This window comes from Physeter macrocephalus, chromosome 1 (genome assembly GCF_002837175.3).
Source record: "Physeter macrocephalus isolate SW-GA chromosome 1, ASM283717v5, whole genome shotgun sequence".
NCBI classification, from domain to species: Eukaryota; Metazoa; Chordata; class Mammalia; order Artiodactyla; family Physeteridae; genus Physeter; species Physeter macrocephalus.
The window spans coordinates 92,837,720-92,857,612 of NC_041214.2; the positions used below are offsets into that span (position 1 = coordinate 92,837,720).

Below are 19,893 nucleotides of genomic sequence, written 5' to 3' on the forward strand. Positions count from 1 at the left end.
CTAATCTATGACAATGGAGGCAAGACTGCACAATGGTGGAAAGACAGTCTCTTCAACAAATGGAGCTGGGAAAACTGGACAGCTACACTAAAAAAATGAAATTAGATCATTCTTTAACACCATGCACAAAAATAAGCTCAAAATGGATTAAAGACCTAAATGTGAGACCAGACACTATAAAACTCCTAGAGGAAAACATAGGCAGAACACTCTCTGACATAAATCACAGCAATATTTTTTTCGATTTGTCCCCCAGAATAATGGAAATAAAAACAAAAATAAACAAATGGGACATAATTAAACTCAAAAGTTTTTGCACAGCAAAGGAAACCATAAACAAAATGACAAGACAACCCACAGAGTGGGAGAAAATACTTGCAAATGATGTGACTGCCAAGGGATTAGACTCCAAAATTTACAAATAGTTCATGAGGCTTAATATCCTCAAAACAAACAACCCAATCAAAAAATGGGCAGAAGACCTAAATAGACATTTCTCCAAAGAAGACATATAGATGGCCAAGAGGCACATGAAAAGATGTTCAACATCACTAATTATTAGAGAAATGCAATAACTATGAGATATCACCTCACATTTTGATAGTCAAAATGGCTATCATCAAAAATCCACAAACAGTAAATGCTGGAGAGCATTTGAAGAGAAGGGACCCCTCCTACACTGTTGGTGGGAGTGTAAATTGGTACAGCCACTTTGGAGAACAGTATGGAGAACAGTTCATTAAAAAACTAAAAACAGAGCTACCATATGACCCTGCAATCCCACTCCTGGGCATATATACAGAGAAAAACATGGTCTGAAAGGATACATGAACCCCAATGTTCATTGCAGCACTGTTTACAATAGCCAAGACATGGAAGCAACCTAAATGTCCACTGACAGAGGAATGGATAAAGAGGGAGTGGTACATATAAACAATGGAATATTACTCAGCCATTAAAAAGAATGAAATAATGCCATCTGCAGCAACATGGATGGACCTAGAGATTGTCATACTGAGTGAAGTAAGTCAGATAGAGAAAGAGAAATATCATATGATATCCCTTATACGTGGAACCTAAAAAGATATGATACAAGTGAACTTATTTAGAAAACAGAAACAGACTCACTGACCTAGAGAACAACTTACGGTTACCAGGGGGGAAGGGTGGGGGGAAGGGATAGTTAGGGAGTTTGGGATTGACATGTACACACTGCTATATTTAAAATGGATAACCAACAAGGACCTACTGTATAGCACAGGGAATTCTTCTCAATTTTATGTGGCAGCCTGGATGGGAGGGGAGTTTGGGGGAGAATGTATACATATATATGTATGGCTGAGTTGCTTTGCTGTGTATCTGAAACTATCACAATATTGTTAGTTGGCTATACTGCAATATAAAATTAAAAAAATTTTAAATATAGAAAATAAAATATAAAGTGGATAGAAAAAAATAATTTTATGATTAAAAAAAGAATGAATTGAGCAGCTCAAGGAGTAGAAGGGGAGTGTTCCATGAAGAGGGAATGAAAAAACAGTATATCTATTCAACCAATATATTATGAAGAAGGCACTTGGTAACTATTTGTTGAGTGCAGATTTGGCTAGCACACATGGAAAAGTGGTCTTGCCCTCCCATTAAGAAACCCAAGCAATTTTAAGTGCTTTGAATTCTCATGTAATACACTCAAAAAAATATCTAATAGGCAGAATAAAAAGACTTAAAAAATAAATCAAGTTAAAGTAATAAATATGGAATGAATAAATTGGCTTCATAGGATGCCCATATGACATAGAGAAGATAAGAGAGTTGAGGGACTTTCTTGGTGATCCAGTGGTTAAGACACCATCCTCCCAATGCAGGAGGCCCGGGCTCAATTCCTGGTCAGGGAACTAGATCCCACATGCCACAATTAAAGGATCCTGCATGCTGCAACTAAAGATCTCGCACACCACAACAAAGATCCCGCGTGCTGCAACTAAGACCTGGCGTAGCCAAATAAATAAATAAATAAATAAATAAATATTTTTAAAAAAGAGAGAGAGAGTTGAGGCAAGGTTCCAGATGGCTGTCTCTAGAATGTGCAACCCTCAGCACTACACAGGCATAAAGAAGTCATGTATCTTAATGGAAAAGAGTCTCCAAGGGAGCAGAGACTCAACACCTGTGTCCCTACAGGAGTCCTAAAAGGTGTGTTATTACTGGGTCTATAAATTATGCAGCCAAATCTTTCACTCATATTAATCAGCCTGTATTTCTTGTGCCTGTCAGCCTAATTAAAATGTGTGTAAGGCAAGGAAATTAGAAGTTTGGTTATCTTGAAGGCTGAGAGGAATGAAGCAGGAGAGAAAGGCTATGGCTGCACTTCCTTCAGAGATCAGAAGAGAGACTGCTAACTGCTGGTTATAAAAAACCTATTAATATCTTAGTTTTGACTCTAGGTTGAATACACCTTCCTAAACAGCATGCGTAGAACTCTAAAGTAATAAATACAGAAAATCTCTTAATTGTTAAATAAATCTTCTAATAAAGATCAAGGAGAGTTCATTGAGCAGGACACACCTAGGACAATTTAGAGATGTTTAGGAGGTCTACAGACTTTCTCACAATATCTGCTCTACATGCAAATTTATTAGTTATATCATCAGTAGTGGGGTAACTTTGTTAATCTTGGTGATATTGTAGACTAGGGATATTGATGAGGGTAGGCTTTAGTGATACAGTCCTTGAAAGTACCTATGAAGCATATCAGAGATGTCAATTTGATATGAAACTTGAGTTCTAGTGACCTCTTTGTGCTAGTATATTAATCATTAAATATAGTTGTATCCTGAGGGACTTTTACAGTACTTGGGAGTTCTCCATAAAAGGGGCCTACCACATCCCCTAAGATACATGATAAGAACATTCTTCAAATTGATGGGCTAGAGAAGTCTCCATCACAAAGCCTGCTTAAAGGCCCGAGATTTATTCTTAGATCCCAGATAAAAAATAAGCCACATAAAGTGCCTGACACATGGTCTGTGCTTAGTAAGTATTTGTTGAATCAATGTTGAATAAGAGCTGTATGGTTACATCTCCTAGGAATTTTCTTCTCTTTGATTTCAGGTTCCTCATGTCCTTGGCTCTAGGTGCCTCTGGATGAAAAAGTCACCACTGCTCCCCATATGACTTCCTCATATATTGTAAATGCTCAGTAACAATTCATATAGAAATAGTAACTGAGTTCTTGCGGCATAAATGTCGCTTCTCCTCTACAAACTACCGTGGCTTCATCCCCTATAGAGAATAATCCCACTTGTTTCAGCCATTCCCACCCTTTGCCTACCAGGGCTTCCAAGATTTTCTGCCTGGCTCCACATGTTCCATGAAGTATCCAGAGCCTGCTGATTCTGTGGGGGAAGACTCTTGAAGTTAGAAGAGGCCTCAATCAATTCTCCTGGAGCCTGGATTATTCCAGGCCTTTGAGTCAAACAGTTATAGCATCTCTAGACCCTGAAGACACAGGGGGAGTTTTAACAGTGGTTTCTTCTTCAGCTGTCAGAGGAGCAGATCCTAGCAAGAGCTGGGAGACAACTCTTGCCATCTTCCAGGCAACGATGCCTGGCCTCTTCAGCTCTTCTGTTCTCCCATGTGCCAGGGTTCCTGCTTAGCCCTGCCCACCTTTGGGCAAAACCGCTGCTGCTTGAGGATGCTCAGCAAGAGCTGAAAGACAGGTACCAGGGCCTTAATATCAAGATAAGAGCATAAATCAGCAAGTTTCTGTATCCCTCAGGCATCTCTGATGCCTCTGAGAAGCCTGAATCAGGACATCTACTCATTCCACACTTATAGCCTTCTCAAGAAACAACCTGCCATCCTTGGTCCCCACCCCAAAGTTCATCCAGTAGGAGGCAAGGAGACACCTGCAGCTCCACAGACAGAAGAGCCCCCAAATCCTAATCTCTTCCATTGTCAAAGACAGACTATCTACAGGGACCCATGGAGAGCAAAAACTGGAGCTGGGCTGGAAAAAAACACATCAAGGGTTGCTGTACATTTCAAGTTTTAAGGAGTACAGGAAGCTGGAAGTCATCAGGCCTTGTCTCAGTTTTCCTAAAGTCAGCTCAGTCTCTCCATGGGTCTAGTGCTTAATCAGGAGTGCCGACATTCCCAGGAGGAAAGTCAGGAGAACAAAAGTCCCAATTCCTGTAGAGAGCTTCCTCTGGCATCTGTTTCTAGGAGTTAATTGGCACGAAGGATGACTACCAACTGCGACATGGAGACAAATGGCCTGAAATCTACCCCATGTCATATTGGCCTCCTGGGGACACCAGAACAAAGCCCAAACAATTCACACATCGGCAGTCCCTCTGTCCTCAACATAGGTGGGACACCAGTCCTATCTACTGTGGCTGCATTCTGTAGGCAGGCCCTAGTCAAGAAATGGGCACCAAAGTATACACAGGCATCTCTGCACTTCCAGAGGAGACACCCATGACTTACTACTTATGAGGGCTAGGGATTTCAGAACAGTCTTTTCTTAGGCTTTGAGTATTAGGTATTTGGTACACTCTGGATCCTTCTGGGATTTTTGCTGACCTAGGGGAATATAGATAAAGACCCAGCCCTCTGTGGACAAGTATACACAGATACTTTCATACAAAATCCAGATCTCATAATTTAGACTTCTTTACCACTAGGGAATCCTGATTAGTGAGGATTTTATTTAATGACTGTATTTAAATATAACTCACAGAGACCAGCTACATGAAAGGTCTGCACATCATCAGGGAGCAATTTCAGCTGTTGATGCAGTCAGCTGGGTGCCTCAACCCTAAACAGCTGCAGTTGATATACAGCAACATTCCCTTGCTCATTGACCTCAAATAAAATCTCTTGGAGAGCCTGCAGAATAAGCCCTGCAAGCCCTGGCTCATGCTGGCCCTGGAAGGGCTGCTCTTTACATTCCAAGTTTTAAGAAGTACAAGAGAATGAAGCAAAAGCCAGCACGCCTGGTCTCAGTTTTTCTAAAATTGCAGTCCCCTGCACCCACTATACCCCATCTCTGCTTACATTTTTCCTAAGCATTTTGCCATCTACCATGTTACAGTTGACCCTTGAACAATGTGGGAATTAGGAGAACTGACCCTCTGTAGTCGTAAACCCCAGAATAAATTAGGGAGTTGGTTCTCCCTATACATGTTTCTTCCTTACAGGTGGTTCTGTTCATGGGTTCAACCAGGCCAGACAGTGTAGTATTTATTATTGAAAAAAAATCAGAGTATAAGTGGACCCGTGCAATTCACACTTGTGTTGTTCAAGGGCCAACTGTTTATTTTCTCTCTCCTCACTAAATTATTATTTTCAAAAGGGCAGGAACTTTTGTTTCTTGATCTCAGCTATATCTCCAGGTCTAAGAACAGTACATAGTGATTACAGGGGACTACAATTTTAGATGGGTAGCCAGCAAAGGCCTTACTGATGTTCGAACCTCAAAGCGTTATGTAAGCACTAGGGTGAGTATGCATATAGTGGGCTGATTGCCTGGTACACAGTAAGACTCAAATTCAAATAATACTCATCGTCAAGAGAGTGCCTTAAATCACAGGAACTGGCTACTTTCCCCCCTTTCCTTAGGGGCTTAAGGAGAGCAAGCATGTTTTCTGTGACTATTACTGGAGCGCCTCACTGACTCCCATTCCAGGACCCAAGCCCTCAACCCTCAACCTCTCTTTAAGGGCCAGTTCAAGCCCCACTTCCTAAAAGGCTAGTATTCACTATTCTCTCATTCATGTCCTTAGAAACATCTCTGATCCTTTCATACAGACGCCAGGTTCTTGTCTGAGTTCCATCAGTAAGTCGCTGTTTGTCTTTGGGCAAGTCACTTTAAACTGGTTCTCATTTTTCATCAGTAAAATGAAAAAGTCATATTAGACTACCTACCTTCTGGCTCTAATATTTTATGACTCTAAGAGCAAAACCCACATCCCCACTCCCTTCACAGCTCATTCAACAATCCTAACAGCAGCTGGTTTCCCGGGGTGCAGTGTCTCAGCAAAAGCCCAAGCCATAAACTGGGTCAGGCACCGCCAACCCTGCGGAGGAATTAGAAGAAATCGGCCGTCCCATCAATACCTAACGTTACCCGAACGCCCGCCCTCCCGGCATTTCCGGCTCTTCCCTAGATTTTCTTCCGGAACACTTGCTCCCGTCTGACTCCGCCCCTCCTCCACTCTTCAGAGTCCATTGGCTGTTTCTTTGAGGAAGCGGAGCCTATCCCGACGTTGATTGGTCTCTGTCATTGTTGATGGGTTAGTTACAAACAAGGCGTGCCTGGTCTCCCTGGTAACGCCCTGCTGATAGTCCTGATTGGTCCATAGCCTAATCCCCTTTTCCGTCCCAACTGCCAGTGGTTGAGTCCCTTGGCGGGGCGCTGCAGCGGTAGGTGTCGCGTACGGGATTCCCGAGCTGACGTGGCTTAAATTTGGGAGGGGGGCAGCTGGAGCCTCCGGCGACAGCCTCTTCCAGGTGAGTGGGGGACGCTCCCCAACTCTTCGCCTCCTTGAGCCTTGTAACGGTCACCCCCGCCACAGGACCCGCGGGGCTGCCAAAGCAGCCACACTCGGGTTCCCTCCCCGTCCTGATTCAGTCCCGGACCCGGCCGTTCAATCCGCCTCCCTTCACCTACCAGGCCTAGTTCTAATCGTCCACACGCCAGCTGGCCCTGCCGGATGGCTTCGGGATCGCCCTGTGCAGCCTCTAGGCACATATGCACTGTCTACCCCATCCCCAGGACGTTTCTCCTCCGGGAGCGACGGAGAAAGGCGCTCCGGTCGGTCCTGTCAGGACGGCCTTGTTCCCTGAGCGGCCTGCTCAGGCTGACCTGTGTACGCAACAGCTGACGTCGGAGAGAACCTGCCAGGCCCCTGCGCTCAGGCCCTAAACAAACTTAGTGTCGGGAAGGGGAGGCGGGACCCAGACAAACCGAAAGTCTTGAGGGCAGAGATCGCAGAAACATTGGCGACAGTAACTCAAACGAGGGCCTGACGAATGATCCTGCTAATGAGTTGCTGGAGAGATTCGGAGAGAGGGAAGATCCTTGCGATCCCATCAACACTAAAGTCCCAGGAATCAGAGGTGGTCAGGCAGTTAGAGGAAAGGGAACCCTGAATAGAATTCTGGAGGAAAAAGAACTTGATTTGGTGGTGTGGAGGATGTTTATTCTGCGTAACAGGAGTGGTGCGTAGGAGTGTGAAGCAGAGGATAAGCCCCTCGACAAATGAGGAATATATTTTTCTGACTTACTAAAGAGTTCCAGTTGGTCTGTGGGGAGAGGACAGTTTAAGAGTGGGGCAGAGATATTTAAAAATCACTGGATAAGTACTTTCACTTTTGGAAGTAGTTGGAAGCTTTCTGAGCTTTTAAAAGACTCTCACAGTTCTGTGCAAGATGGCAGTGGAGAACTCCCCACAGAAAGGCTGGAGGCCTTTTCAGAAGAATGAAGTAATTAAATTTGGATGATCAGAATAATTGTGAATGGTCAAAAATTGGCAGACGTTGTACACTGACTGTTTCACAGCTTTTACTTTACATCCTTTGACCACGGAATGGCCATTTAATGCTTTCCTCTTCACTGCATTAAATTTGTTGCACTACATCAGTAGTTTCCAAACATTTTTAATTGCCCTATCAGTAAAACTTTTTTTTTGAGCAAACATCCTCTAAATACTGTATATTTAATTATAAATAATGTATGAATAACACTGTAAATATATTACTTATAAAATATACAAAAACATACATATTTAAAAGGATGAAAACAAATTCTTGCCTATTTTCTGGGACACTCCCAACCCAATCTGGAGATCACATAAAAATGTTTCCTTATTTTCTGAGAAAGGTGTTTGCATCTCTGAGGACTTCCAGATTGGGGGAATCCTTTTTATTTTATTTTAATTTATTATTATTATTATTATTATTATTTTTGAGGACCTCCATTCCTCTGAATGCAGCCTCTTCTAAAAATAATCATCTTTAGGATATAATTCTCTTTTCCCTCTGCTTGAATAGTAAAGTCTCTCTTTTTTTCCCCGTTACATTAGTGGATTAATTAAAAGGATGTTGATTTTATTCTTGTTTATAAAAAAATCATTCATAAACTTCTCTAGCTTAACTACTATTAGAGATAAATTATTTGGGACACATCTCACCACTGATCATTACCTACTAGTATATTGTTAGGAACCACTATATGAAAGGATGTTAAGCTCTACAATACTCCATTTTTAATTAAGCTAATTTAAAATCAGCAATATGTGCTTTTGGTAAAAGTAAATTCAATACAAAAGGATATAATATAAAAACAAAAATCTCTTTCTCCTCTATGTACTGATCCTTTTCCCCATGCCCTATTTCCCAGAAGTAAGCACTGTAAATAATTTTTTTATTCTTAAGAAAATTTCTGATCATATTCAAGCACATGTATAATATATATCCCTCTCTTTTTCTCTCTCACACAAGTTGAATCATAATATACCTGCTATTCTACACCTTTTTTTTTCCACTTTATACTATAAGGTATTTTTTCCATATCCATAAGTATAAAACTACCCCATTCTTTTAAAAGGCTGTACAGCATTCCCCTGTAGAAATATCAAAATGTATTTAGCCTGTCCCCTATTGATGGACATTGATATTGTTTTCAGTCATTAGTCATCACAAACACTGCTGTAGGGGCTTCCCCGGCGGTCCAGTGCTTCGACGGCAGAGGGCACGGGTTTGATCCCTGGTCCAGGAACTAAGATCCTGCATGCCGCAAGGCCAAAAATTTTAAAAAGTAAAAATAAACTCTTAAAAACAAACAAACAAACAAACAAAAACCACTGCTGTAGTGAATATCCATGTGCAAATATCCTTTGTTCCCTTGAATGAGCCTATCTATGGTATAAACAATATGGAATTCTTTAGAGCCCTACTACTGTGAGTCATTTCATTTTGGTCTAGTGGTTATATAACTGTAAGTATATACAAGTTTACAAGTGCCCTCATGCCTCCAGCACTATTTTCAGCCCCAGTGAAGAATGTTGGGTGATGAGGTTGCTCAGAAAATAGGTTATCTTCTGAATCTCTACCAGTAAAGAAGCTTTGTCGAGCTCTGTGACTGGGAAGATTACTTAACTTCCCTATGCCTTACACACTTTAATACTAGGGATTATTGATAGAACTCCTCCTTGGGGTTGTTTTAAAAATAAAATGAGTAAAATGATGAGGATAAATAAGTTATTATATGTAAAGCAATTGGAGTAGTATTTAGTACATAGTACTGTGTATATAAATTATAGCTACCGTTTACTGCTAAATTTGTTTAATAAAAACAAGTTTTTTTGTGTCATGAAAACTAGTTTTCCATTTTCTAATTGTAAAATTATATCATAGTATTGCATATGCTTTTCCCAGCTATATAGTACCATTTCCTATCAGCTTCTCAAATTGGTTGAGGATCACTTAGAATTAAGGAAAACTACTGAGGCTCAGCTAAACTATGCATTGAGTGAGTTTGAGGAGTGATCTGGAAATACAACCATTTTCTGTGTTGTTGTTTCTGTGGGAAAATGTGATTTAAATTCCAAAGCAAATGGTGCGTATGCATGTAGTCATAGGCATGTGCTCACTGTCTTCAGTTACTTTATTTTCCCATGCATTTTATACTTGGTTCTCTGTGGTTGGGGCATGCCTTATATTTCTTTTTATATTTTTGTGGTTCTTAGCATAATGCTCCACACCAAGTAGATATTTTGAAAATAATTAGCAGTGAATACTGAGAAAATAAGACTCATGGAATTCTAAATGCCACCTCAACACAGAAGTGTTGAGATCCTGTGGCAAAATTTATAGAAGGTGTGGCCAGCATTGACTTAGAGGGATTGTTTTATTTGCCTGAATGTTTTATTGAACCCTGACCTTGGCATGAAGCTCTTTATTTTATTCTTTTCCCAAATTGCTATTCATGATTCTGGTGCTTCATAAAACAACAGCAAGAGCATTGCTTGTCAAGTAGTCACAGATATTCCTTACATGAATTTATTACTATATCTTTTCCCCTTTACTAATTTTTATATGTGCATTTGCCCATTTCTGTCCTACAGTGAGCCTGTCAGAGGCAGAGATCCATCTTTCTTCGTTTAGCTTAAGCATGGCTACTTAGTGGCTCTCTTGCCCTCAAGTTCCCAACCTCTGAGCTACCTAAAGACCCTAACTGTGCCTGAGGTGCCCATCCTTTTACACTTCCATGTTATTCCTTTAATGTCAACAGCTATAGAAATCACTCTTGCATCATGGAGTCATAAGGCAAAGTCCAAATAGAAAAGACAAAATAAATCCTTGTACTTACCTAGTTTTCATGATACTTAGTTCAGATGATGACCAGTTTATTATTATTATGAACTTGTGAATTTAAATATTTTTGGTGGATTTAAATATTTGTTGCAATTTAGTTCATAATCTTATTAGAAACTCAGTTGTTCCTTTGGCCTGTGGGAACTTCTTCAATTTGTCTCCTGGATCCTTTTGACATGACTCTATGTTAGTCTTTGATAGCTTCCTTGCTATTTTGTATGAAAAAATGTTTCAGGCTCATTTTGTACCATTTCCTGCTTCAAAATTGAAATCAGCCATTTCTCTAAGAAGCCCTCCTATTAAAAAAAATTTTTTTAATGGGGAATAATATTTCAAGACTAGAAATACTTATTGCTTCTCAGTTTGTCATAGTGTTTTTCAATGGACAGAGCTAGGAAAATATATGTACTAAGGTATAATACCTTGTAGGTTCATACTGGTACTTTTGATTCAAATTCAAGATTAGTTTTTATTTTGGGGTTCTTAATTTCTTTTGTGTTATATGTCTGTCTCCTTTTTTCATAATGACTATATGATAGAATTACTATGCCCATAATTACTCATTTAATTCCACAGGACACATATAATAGTCAAGGAATAATAATACTGATAATGACCACCACTAATTTTGGTTGTTAAAATTTTTATAAGTTTTTTTTTGTATATGCTATTTACATTTTCCCCATTTTTTAAAATTGGAGCCCTATATGTTGTCAGAGCATATAATAATTAAATACTATGCTATCTCCATCCCAGTCTTAGTTCTATGAGTAACATATTTAGTGCTCACACCAGTCCTTATGATGATGTTTCTTTAGTCATTTTGGTTATCTCAAGCTTTTTCTCTAATAGATGCCTTAGGAAAGGCTCCTGGGAAAATTTTTCATTAGTTTTCTTGCAAGTTTGTAACATTCTGTCTGTGCTGTTTATATTTGAAGGTCATTTTTGCTGAAAATAAAATCCTTATCTCACATTTTCTTTCCTTAAATATCTTAAGTCTGTGACTCCATTTTTTTTGCTGTCAAAAACATTGCTGTTGAAAAGTCTGACCATAGTCTTTTTTTTTTTTTTTTTTTGCTTCTAAGTCACATTTCAGCCTAAACCTCAAAGAATTCTTTTTAAGTCCATTGATTTTACTAGAATGTCTTGTTTGTCATTCTGGGTTGATATTCTCAGGTATCTGGTGGCCTCTTTCAATATGTAACTTCAAATCTTTTAAAATTTCAGATAAGTGCTCTTGGCTTTTGTATTTTGCGTTTGTTCTGTACCTTTGCTTTGGTTTTCTTTTTTGGGGATCCTATTATCCTCATTTCTTATCTGCAATATTTATCACTTTCTCTTGATTCCTTCTTTACTATTTATTTCTTTGAATTTTTTAAGAGAAACAAAGCATTAGGAACAATTTTAAATTTACTATAGAAAATATGCAAAGATAGTTCAGAATTCAGTATCCCTCTCACCCAGTATTCTCTAATGTTAGCATGTTACAATAGAAAAGTGCATTTGTCAAAACTAAGAAATCAACACTGATGCGTTACTATTAACTAAACTCCATACTTTGGATTTTACTCATTTCTCCATTGATGTCATTTTTCTATTCCACGGTATTATCGTAAGATACCACATTTAATTTAATCTTTTTATTTTTTAAATTGAGATAATTGCGGATTCACATACAATTCTAATAAATAATACAGAGAGATACCTTGTATGCGTTGTTCAGTTTCCTTCAGTGGTAACATTTTAGAAAACTATTATATAATATCACAACCAGGATGCTGATAATACATTCCCCAATTTTATTTGTATACATGTATGTTAAGTTCTATAAAATTTTATCACCTATGTGTAGGTTCCTGTATCCACCACCATAGTTAAGATGTTGAACAGTTCTAACACCACAAGGATACCTTGTGTTGCCTTTTTATAATTATAACCACCTCCTACCCTCTCACCTTCAGCTTCTCCCTAAGCTCTGGTAACCATTCACCTGTCCTCCATTTCTAAAATTTTGTCATTTCAAAATATTATGTAAATGTGGCATTATATAGCATGTAACCTTTTGGAACTGGCTTTTTCTTTTTCATTTAGCATAATTTCCTGGAGATTCATTCATCTAAATTGCTAGGTGTATCAGTAGTTTGTTCCTTTTTATTGCTATGTAGTATGCCATGGTATGTATGTACAGGCATATCTTGGAGATATTGTGGGTTCAGTTCCAGACCACTGCAATAAAGCTAATATCACAATAAAGTGAGTCACACAATTTTTTTGGTTTCCCAGTGCATATAAAAATTATGTTTACACTATATTGTAGTCTTTTAAGTGTGAAATAGCATTATGTCTAAAAAATATACATACCTTAATTAAAAAGTGCTTTATCATGAAAAATGCTACCATCTGAGCCTTCAACAAGTTGTAATCTTTTTGCTGGTTGATACAGGATCTTGCCTTGATGTTCATGGATGCTGACTGATCAGGGTGGTAGTTGCTGAAAGTTGGAATGGTTGTGGCAGTTTTTAAAAATAAGACAACATTGAAGTTTGCTGCATCGATTAACTCTTCCTTTCATGAACAAATTCTCTGTAGCATGCAATGCTGTTTGATAGCATTTTACCCACAGTAGAATTTCTTTGAAAATTGGAGTTGATCCTCTCAAACCTGCCACTACTGTGTTAACTAAGTTTATGTAATATTCTAAATGCTTTGCTGTCATTTCAACAGTCTTTGTAGCATCTTCACCAGGAGTAGATTCCATCTCAAGAAACCACTTTCTTTGCTCATCTAGAAGCAGTAACTCCTCATCCGTTAAAGATTTATCCTTAGATTGCAGCAATTCAGTCACATCTTCAGCCTCTACTTTTAATTCTAGTTCTCTTGCTATTTCCACCACATCTGCAGTTACTTCTTCCACAAAAGTCTTGAACCTCTCAGAGGTCATCAATGAGGGTTGGGCTTGACTTCTCCCAAACTCCTGTTAATATTAATATTTTTGGGCTTCCCTGGTGGCGCAGTGGTTGCGCGTCCGCCTGCCGATGCAGGGGAACCGGGTTCGCGCCCCGGTCTGGGAGGATCCCACATGCCGCGGAGCGGCTGGGCCCGTGAGCCATGGCCGCTGGGCCTGCGCGTCCGGAGCCTGTGCTCCGCAATGGGAGAGGCCACAACAGTGAGAGGCCCACGTACCACAAAAAAAAAAAAAAAATTAATATTTTTAACTTTTTTCGTGAAGCATGAATGTTCTTAGCAGAATGTAGAAGGGTCAGTCCTTTCCAGAATGTTTTCAGTTTACTTTGCCCAAATCCATCAGAGGAATCTATGACAGCTATAGCCTTAGGGAATGTATTTCTTAAATAATAAGACTTGAGAGTTGAAATTACTCCTGGGTAATTTCAAAAAGAATTTGGGTTGCAGAATGGATGTTTTGTTAGCAGGCATGAAAACAACATTAATCTCATACATTTCCATGAGGGCTCTTGGATAACCAGGTGCATTGTTAATGAGCAGCAATAATTTGAAAGGAATCTTTTTTTCTGAGCAGTAGGTCTCAACAGTGGGCTTAAGTATTCAGTAAACCATGTTGTAAACAGATGTGCTGTTATCCAGGCTTTGTTGTTCCATTTATAGAGCACAGGCAGAGTAGATTTAACATCATTCTTAAGAGCCCTAGGGGGCTTCCCTGGTGGCGCAGTGGTTGGGGGTCTGCCTGCCGATGCAGGGGACACGGATTCGTGCCCCGGTCTGGGAGGACCCCACATGCCTCGGAGCGGCTGGGCCCGTGAGCCATGGTCGCTGAGCCTGCACATCCGGAGCCCTAGGATTTTCAGAATGGTAAATGAGCATTGGCTTCAACTTACAGTCTCCAGCTGCATTAGCCCCTAACAAGAGAGTCAGACTGTCCTTTGAGCTTTGAAGCCAGGCATTAACTTCTCTCTAACTATGAAAATCCTAGATGGCATCTTCTTCCAATAGGAGGCTGTTTTGCCTACACTGAAAATCTGTTGTTTAGTGTAGCCACCTTCACTAATTATCTTACCTAGATCTTCTGGATAACTTGCTACAGCTTCTACATCAGCACTTGCTGTTTTACCTTGTTTCAACCTCATGAACCAACCTCTGCTAACTTCAAACTTTTCTTTTGCAGATTCCTCACCTCTCTCAGCCTTCATAGAATTGAAGAGAGTTAGGGCCTTGCTCTGGGTTAGGGTTTGGCTTAAGGGAATGTTGTAGCTGATTTGATCTTCTATCTAGACCACTGAAACTTTCTCCATATCAGCAATAAGGCTCTTTTGCTTTATTATTATTGTGAGTTCACTGGAATAGCACTTTTAATTTCCTTCAAGAAATTTTCCTTTGCAATGACAACATGGCTGTTTAGCACAAGAGGCCTAACTTTCATCCTCTCTCGGCTTTTGACCTCCCTTCCTCACTAAGCTTAATCACTCCTAGCTTTTGATTTAAAGTGAGAGACGTGTGACTCTTCCTTTCACTTGAACACTTAGAGGCCATTTTAGGATTATTAATTGGCCTAATTTCCATACTGTTGTGCATCAGGGAATAGGGAAGCCCAAGGAGAGGGAGAGACAGGGGAACAGCTGGTGGGTGGAGCAGTTAGGACACATACAGCATTTTTTGATTAAGTTCACCACCTGATAAGGGTGTGGTTCATGGTGCCCCACAACAATTACAATAGTAACATCAAAGATCACAGACCACCATAAATATAAGAATAGTGAAAAGGCTTGAAATAGTGCGAGAGTTAACAAAATGTGACACAGAGACATATGAGGTGAGCAAATGCTATAGGAAAAATGGTACCAGTAGACTGACTCAACACAGAGTTGCCACAATCCTTCAATTTGTAAAAAATGCAATATCTGCAAAGCTCAATAAAACGAGCTATGCCTGTACCATAGTTTATTTAACCATTTACTTGTTGAAGGACATCCTTGCTGATTCCAGTTTGGGGTGCTTAAAACTAAAGCTGCTAAGAACATTCATGTATAGGTTTATGGGTGAATTTAAGTTTTCATTACTCTAAGATAAATGCCTAGGAGTAAAATTGCTTTGTCACAAAGTAGTTACATATTTAGTTTATGGCTAATTTGTTTTTGATTTTTAAAATTATCCTTCATTTCAACTTTTTTTTTTTTTTTGCGGTACACGGGCCTCTCACTGCTGTGGCCTCTCCCATTGCCGAGCACAGGCTCCGGACACGCAGGCTCAGCGGCCATGGCTCATGGGCCTAGCCGCTCCTTGGCATGTGGGATCTTCCCGGACCGGGGAACGAACCCGCGTCCCCTGCATCGGCAGGCGGACTCTCAACCACTGCACCACCAGGGAAGCCCTTCTTTTTTTTTTTAAGGAAACTTTGTTGTGATTATTCATATACTTATTCCCTTTAGTTTCAACTTTATTTCCAAAATATTTTTTTAAATTTTAAATTATTTCTTGTGTTTCTGCTTCATTTCTGGGTTTTTCTATTTTTGATGGGGGATAATTGATAAATTTATTTGTTTTAATTCATATGAAGAAATCACATATATACCTGTGTGTGTGTGTGTTCACCAAAGTTTGCATCATAGAAAATGGTAAGAATATCAAAGTTTAATTTTTCTTTTGTAAAAGTAAATATGATACACATTTCTGTCATATACCTACTGTTTGTTTGTGCTCTGCTGTACTGTTAGGTGCTCTACATTCATTTAGCAATACTTAGACATTAATTTTTGTTAAGTAGGTGTCAATATTGGAAGTAGATATTAATCATTTTTTTAAGCTTCTTTGAGGTGTAATTGACAAAAATGTATATATTTAAGGTGTAAGTGATGTATTGATATATGTATACATTGTTAAATGATTACCACAGTCAAGCTAATTAATATATTTATCATCTTACGTAGTTACCTTTTTTTTTTTTTTTGGAGGTGAGAACATTTAAAATCTACTCTCTTAGCAAACTACCTGTAGTCACCATGCTGTACATTAGATTCCCAGACATTATTCATCTGGCATAATTGAAATTTTGTACCCTTTAACAAATATCTCCCCATTTCCCCTACTCTCTACTACCTGGCAATCACTATTCTACTCTCTGCTTCCTTGAGTTTGACTTTTTTAGATTCCATATATAGATGAGATCATGCAGTACTTGTCTTTCTGTGCCTGGCTTATTTCACTCTGCATAATGTCCTCCAGGTTCATCTATGTTTTCATAAATGGTAGGATTTCCTTATTTTTTAGGACTGAATAATATTCCATTGTGTGTATATACTGTATACATTTTCTTTATCCATTCATCTGTCAATGGACACTTAGGTTGATTCTGTATTTTAGCTGTTGTGAATAATGCTGCAGTGAACATGGGAGTGCAGATATCTCTTCAAGATACTATTTCATTTCCTTTGGGTATATACCCAGAAGTGGAATTGCTGGATCAGATGGTAGTTCTATTTTTAGTTTTTTGTAGAACCTCCATACTGTTTTTCATAATGGCCATGCCAATTTACATTCCCACCAACAGTGTTCAAGCGTGCCTTTTTCTCCACATCCTGGCCAACACTTGTTATCTTTCGTCTTTTTGATAATAGCCTTTCTAACAGGTGTGAGGTGATGTTGTGATTTTGATTTGCATTCTCTTGATGATTAGTGATGTTGAGCATTTATCATATACCTGTTGACCATTTGTATGTCTTCTTTTGAGAAGTGTCTATCTAAATCCTTTGCCCATTTAAAAAATAGGGTTATTTGTTTTCTTGCCATTAAGTTGTTTGAGTTACTTATATATTTTGGATATTAATCCTTTATCAGGTGTGTGGTTTCCAAATATTTTCTTCCATTCCATAGTTTGTCTCTTCATTCTCTTCATTGTTTCATTTGCTATGCAGAAGCTTTTTAGTTTGATGGAATCTCATTTTTCTACTTTTGCTTTTGTTGTCTGCACTTTTGGGATCATAGCCAAGAAATAATTGCCCACATGACTGTCGAGAAGCCTTTTTTCTGTGTTTCTTCTACTAGTTTTACAGTTCAGGTCTTGTGTTCAAGTTTTTAACCAAGTTGGAGTTAATTTTTGTATGTGGTGTGAGATAAGTGTCCAATTTCATTCTTCTGCATGTGGATATCCAGTTTTCCCACTACCATTTATTGAAGAGACTGTCCTTTACTCATTGTCTATACTTGGCACCTTCTTTGATGATGAATTGATCATCCTTGCTTTGACCATTTACTCATTGTCTATACTTGGCACCTTCTTTGATGATGAATTGATCATCCTTGCTTTGGCCTTTCAGGGTCTTTTGTGGTTCTATATGATTTTAGGATTTTTTTTTTCTATTTCTATGAAAAAAGCCAGTGGAGTTTTGATAAGGATTGTGCTGACTCTGTACATTGCTTTGAGTGGTATGTACATTTTAACAATATTAACTCTTCTAATCCATGAACACAGGATATCTTTGCATTTATTTGTGTCTTCTTTAATCTCTTTCACCAATGTTTTATAGTGTTCAGTGCACAGATCTTTCATCTCCTTCGTAAATTTATTCCTGAGTACTTTATTATTATTTTTGGTGCTATTAAACATGGGGTTGTTTCTTAATTTATTATTTTTTTTGGCTAGATCATTGTTAGTGTATAAAAACAATAACTTTTGTATACTGATTTTGTATCCTTTGACTTTACTGAGTTCATTTATTAGTTTTAACAGGCTTTTCGTGGATTCTTTAGAGTTTTCTTATATGTAAGATCATGTCTTCTGCAGAGACAGTTTTACTTCTTTCTTTCTGATTTGGATGCCTTTTATTTATTTTTCTTGCCTAATTACTCTCCCTAGGAATTCCAGTACTATACTGAGTAGAAGTGGTGAGAATAGGCATCCTTGTCTTGTTTCTGATCTTAGAGGAAAAGCTTTCAGCTTTTCACCATTGAGTATGATGTTAGCTGTGGGCTTGTCATATATAAACTTATTATGTTGAGGTACATCCCATCTGTATCTAATTTGTTCAGTTTTTATCATGAAAGAGTGTTGGATTTTGTCAAATGCTTTTTCTGCATCTATTCAGATGATTTTATGATATTTATCCTTCATCTGGTTGATGTGGTGTATCACATTAATTGATTTGTGTATGTTGAACCATCCTTGCATCCAAGGAATAAATTCTACTTCATCATGGTGTATGGTCCTGCTAGTGTGAAGCTGAATTTGATCTGTTAGTATTTTGTTGAGGATTTTTGCATCTATGTTCATCACGGACATAGGGCTGTAATTTTCTCTTCCTGTAGTGTCCTTTTATGGATTCATTATCAGGTAACACTAGCCTTGTAAGATGAATTTGAAAGTGTTCCCTCCTCTTCTATTTTTGGGAAATGTTTGAAAAGGATTGGCATTAATTCTTCTTTAAACATTTGGTAGAATTCACCAGTGAAGCCACCAGGTCCTGGACATTTCTTAGTTGAGAGGTTGTTGATTACCGTTTCCTACTGTTATTGGTCTCTTCAGATTTTTATTTCTTCATGAATGAGTCTTGGTAGGTTGTGTGTTTCTAGAAATTTATCCATTTCTTCCAGGTTATCCAGTTTTTTGGCATATAATTGTATATTGTAGTCTCTTATGATCCTTTGTATTTCTGTGATATCCATCGTAATGTCTTTTCTTTTATTTATTTATGTATTTATTTTTGGCTGCGTTGGGTCTTCGTTGCTGTGTGCAGGCTTTCTCTAGTTGCGGCAAGTGGGGGCTACTCTTCATTGAGGTGCATGGGCTTCTCATTGTGGTGGCTACTCTTGTTGCGGAGCACGGGCTCTAGGTGCGTGGGCTTCAGAAGTTGTGGCACATGAGCTCAGTAGTTGTGGCTCGTGGGCTCCAGAGCGCAGGCTCAGTAGTTGTGGTGCACGGGCTTAGTTGCTTCACGGCATGTGGGTTCTTCCTGGACCAGGGCTTGAACCCATGTCCCCTGCATTGGCAGGCAGATTCTTAACCACTGTGCCAACAGGAGAGCCCCTGTCTTTTCTTTCACATATACTTTTATTTGAATTTTCTCCTTTCTTTCTTAGTTGATATACCTAAGAGTTTGTCAATTTTATCTTTATAGAAAATCACTTAGTTTCATTGAAAAACTTAGTTTCATCAATCTTTTCTATTGTTTTTATACTCTTCAGTGCATTTATTTCTGCTCTGATCTTGGTTATTTCCTTCCTTCTGCTAACTTTCAGCTTAGTTTGTTCTTCTTTTTCTAGTTCCTTAAGGTGTAAAGTTATGTTGTTTATTCGAGATATTTCTTTTTTTAAAGGTAGGCATTTGTTGCTATAAACTTCCCTCTTAGGGAACTTACCTCAACGTAATAAAGGCCTAAATGACAAACCCACAGCCAACATCATTCTCAGTGGTGAAGAACTGAAACCATTTCTTCTAAGATCAGGAACAAGACAAGGTTGTCCACTCTCACGACTATTATTCAACATAATTTTGGAAGTTTTAGCCACAGCAATCAGAGAAGAAAAAGAAATAAAAGGAATCCAAAT

At 38.7% G+C, this 19,893-nt stretch overlaps 1 protein-coding gene across 11 annotated transcripts in view; it reads left to right on the top strand.

Annotated features, from left to right (window-relative positions):
• The first annotated feature begins 6,395 nt into the window (after positions 1-6,395).
• GOLGB1 (golgin B1) overlaps positions 6,396-19,893 on the top strand; it is an 85,213-nt gene continuing 71,715 nt past the window's right edge. For 6 of the 11 annotated variants that reach the window (XM_007106937.4, XM_007106941.4, XM_007106942.4 and 3 more), the window contains exon 1: positions 6,397-6,513. The gene's annotated coding sequence lies outside the window, so the exon portion shown is untranslated. Of the gene's footprint in view, positions 6,514-19,893 lie in introns of all 11 variants that reach the window. The other 5 variants (XM_007106934.4, XM_007106935.4, XM_007106938.4 and 2 more) reach the window with 1 other exon arrangement.